The sequence below is a fragment of the Austrofundulus limnaeus genome, unplaced genomic scaffold (assembly GCF_001266775.1).
Source record: "Austrofundulus limnaeus strain Quisiro unplaced genomic scaffold, Austrofundulus_limnaeus-1.0 Scaffold181, whole genome shotgun sequence".
NCBI lineage: Eukaryota > Metazoa > Chordata > Actinopteri > Cyprinodontiformes > Rivulidae > Austrofundulus > Austrofundulus limnaeus.
In genome coordinates this window covers 645,859-649,719 of record NW_013952583.1, presented here as the reverse complement: position 1 = coordinate 649,719, position 3,861 = coordinate 645,859, and positions in this window count along the sequence as shown.

Here is a 3,861-nt window from a genome sequence, read left to right as displayed (position 1 = left end):
CACACACACACACACACACACACACACACACACACACACACACACACACACACCCCTCAGAGGATTCTGCCCAGTCATTTGGCACATTTTTGATGTTGAATCAAAAAAAAGACTAAATGAGAGAATAAGGGGTGGGAGGGAGAGGGAGCAATCTAGGCTTCCCACTCCAATGAAAAACACTCTTTGTTGAGCACTGCTCTCCAAGCTCGCCCCCCAGATACCAGTCCCCTCCACTTCCACTGGTTCTATTCATGGGCAGACGGAGGGGCTGGCTGTGTGGCTGGAGACCAGTACCTTTGTTGGAGAATGACAGGAATCTGGGCTGTAGGTGAAGGTCCAGTCAGGTCTGAGAAGAGCTGAAACAGAGCGAGTAAAAAGGAAAACAGAACAGCAACACTTTTTTTGTTTTTATGTCAATGCTATCCTTAAAATATTTKTTCTATGTGGAAAAGTACAATTTTTGTTGCACAAATGTGACATTTTCCTTCTTGATTTTCTCGTCTGAAGATTGAAAATTCTCGTCTTTCAAGAGAAAAACAGCTTCACGTTTGTTGCATTGAAAATAACTTTTGTTTTTATTTTTGTTTAAAAGGTTTCTTAAAATGAAACCTCCTTGTCCTCGTTTTTCTAATACTACTTAAGAAGTTAAAATGGATAATCTGGTCATTATTTAAGTTTTAAAGTTACCCTATCAGTCGTGACACCAGCAGTATGGAGAAAAAAGCTCAAGTTTTTGTCCAGGCTAGGCTAACGGCTATCCGCTAGTGATTCAGGCTTACACAAGTCTTCTCTAAGAAGAACATATGAGTGTGTTTCATGACACAGCAAAAATAACAAGCTGCATATTGCAAAATGTGTTACAATCTAACCAAATTACTAACTAGAAAATTTCTGAAGAAATTTAAAAAGGGGCTTGCCCAAGTGTGCCTAAGTTGAAACCAAAGTGTGCCTAAGTTGAAACCAAAACCTGACCTAGGAAAAACAGAAACCCCTAAAAACTGCCTAAAATGAAAATCTCTTCAGAGGTTAACAAAGTTCATCAATACCCAGTTTGGAGCAACCAGTGGTATTTTATAGGGCTAAAATGATTTGCTTTAATCAGAATCACTKTGCATGGAGGAGCTTCAGACGCTGAACACACAAACACACCGCATCTTAAATATTGCTGTTAATGTTATCCTTTGCTTGKCTCCTGACTGAAACCTGCAGATTTGACAGTTTTTAGTGCATTCACCTCCAGGACCAGGATGTGGTCCAGCTACAGGGCCTGACTTTTCTTTGTGTTGCAGTATCTTCAGGTTACTTCCTCTGGGCTACACCTGCAAAGATCGGGATGTGGTTTGGATAGAAATAGAAACCTTTAAAGGCAACACTTTGTTTTGTGTTAAATTGGAACTCTGTGGTTGAAGGTCACATTATTCTTTAAAAAAGCTGTCATTTTATTAAAAATATAAATCGAAAAAATATAATCTGAGTATTTTGTTTTAACAAAATGTAGAGATTCTGACAGAATCTGTTTCTCCAGATTACAGAAAGTTGTTTATGTTTACAGGAAGATCAATATAAAATGTATTTAATAAATGTGTTAAAATCCATAAACATGTCATTAGATCAGTGTAGTAATTACATACACTTATTTTTATCTTTGTTATGAAGGGTATTTTATTTCACAACCAAACAAAGCAGATTCCTTTCAACTAGTAAACATTTTTTAACATTCACTAGTTAGCATTTAATTATTATGAAGCATGGAGTCACAAGTTAATGTTAGCTGTTTATGTGTCAAGTTACCAGCAGTATTAATGTACAACTTTTAGTAATAAACTGTATACTGCGCTCTTATTTTGAAAATCCGAACGGGTTACATTCGGTTCTAATTGGAAAATGAACTATAAATAGTAAATAAACTTCTTGCAGCACATTATTGTGCAGCGGTAACATTCTCTACAGTGTAAACAAACGTAGCAGAAACATAAAGCACAATTCTTCAGAAATATGACACATTTTAACCGCATGGATGGCGCTAGGCTAAAGGCTAATCAACAGGTATAACTCCGAGCCAACACCGTCCGCAAATTAAAAAACAAACTTTTAAGGCTTCAACCTCAGATAAAAGCAAACATTCTAGAACTTACCCAACTGAGAACAGACCTGAAGATTGTAGAGTGTCACATTAAAGCTCAAAAGTCACATGAGAGATAGCTGCTTCAGTCACTACAGCATRAAGCGAGGATTGGGCCCTCTGCTGGTCGGAGTGTCCGAAAGTCGGGACGTGTTTAGCGGTCAGTTTTCCGTTAATTTCTCTGCAGTAGTCATTCGAATGAAAAAGTTGTTGAATAGCACACATCTCCACTCCAAGAAGATCATTTTGATATAAGGGGTACATGCTCCGGTTTGAGCCGCGTTAAAGGTGATGGAAGAAGAATAAAGAAATAAAGAAAGACTAGGTGTAGAGTAATGGATTTGCCATTGCATGGCAAGCCCCAATTACTGTAAATGTGGGAAAAGATGCATTTCCTAAAAGAAAAAAAAATCATGAATAGTATAAAAAGGTCCACTATGTTGAAAAATAGTCAATCTCTGAAAATCAGGCACTTGTTTGGCTATTAGCTTAGCCCGAATAAAGACTCATGCCATTTTTCTCTGTCCTCYGTGCTTTCGGACTGATGTGACAGCTGATAACTATTTGTCAGAACATCCCTTCAAAAGTGACCAGACTCTTCGTTTAAGAGCACTTTATGCAAGAAAAATAGGTTTCAGACAAACACCATGACTAGACCCGTACGCTGTTCATTTGTCCTTTAAGGACAGAAATGGACCTCTTTTATTGTTAAAGACTGGTCGATTATGTCATGGAACAATAGGAAGGCAGCGGGTTGGAGGAAAACGCAAACAATGATTTCCGCAACAGCAAGTTAATCCTGTGGTGTTAAAACCTGACACAAAGTGGACAAAAGCAAGGAGGCTGGCACGAGTAAACCCCGAATGTGAAGATTAGGCCAAAAAAATGTGGAGAAAATGGAGAGAGGGGGGAATCTTTTGTGTGAAAAGGTCTTTTATCTGCTTTTGAAGTTGGTGAGACCTGCCAGTCGTCCTCAGCCTCTCTTTGTGGCCGACCCCCATGTCCTGCAGTAAACCAACCACCTCACTTTTATTTGCCCGTCAATTCAGGGGCCAATTAATGCCATTCAGGTCTACCCACTACACCCAGGGAGAAGGAACGACACTGTGGGAAAACTCATCTACTTACTGGAGTTAGAGCTTGACAGCAGTTTAGTGTAGCCTAATTTGGAGCGTAGAAGCAAGATGAGGTAAAAATCCATGACTTTGTCTCCTCTGCTGTAATTATTATCACCCAAAGCTGAAAGGCAAAAATGGACAATGATGTTGTTGCTAGTTTTTCTCTGTGTTAGCTGTCTGTTAGCAAAAAAACTCACAAACCACTAGATGAAGTTTATAATTTTTTTTCTGAGTTAGTTCAAGTGAATATGGTTTTCTCAGCTAATGGACATTAGCCAAAACAAAAATAGCTAGAGATCAGTCAGTTTTACAATTATTGTGCTTAAAGTGATGTGCATACATGTTGTACGGATTGCCTAAAAATTACATGGATGTTCTTTGGTGCCTATGTTCCCCAGTGCCTACTGTATGTTCTGTAGTACCTACTCCAGTGCCTATGTTGCTCAGTGCCTATGTTCTCCAGTGCCTATTCCAGTGACTATGTTCTCCAGTGCCTATTCCAGTGCCTATGTTCCCCAGTACCTATGTTCTCCAGTGCCTATGTTGCTCTGTGCCTATTTTTTCCAGCGCCTATGTTCTCCAGGGTGTATTCCACTGCCTATGTTCTCCAGTGCCTATGTT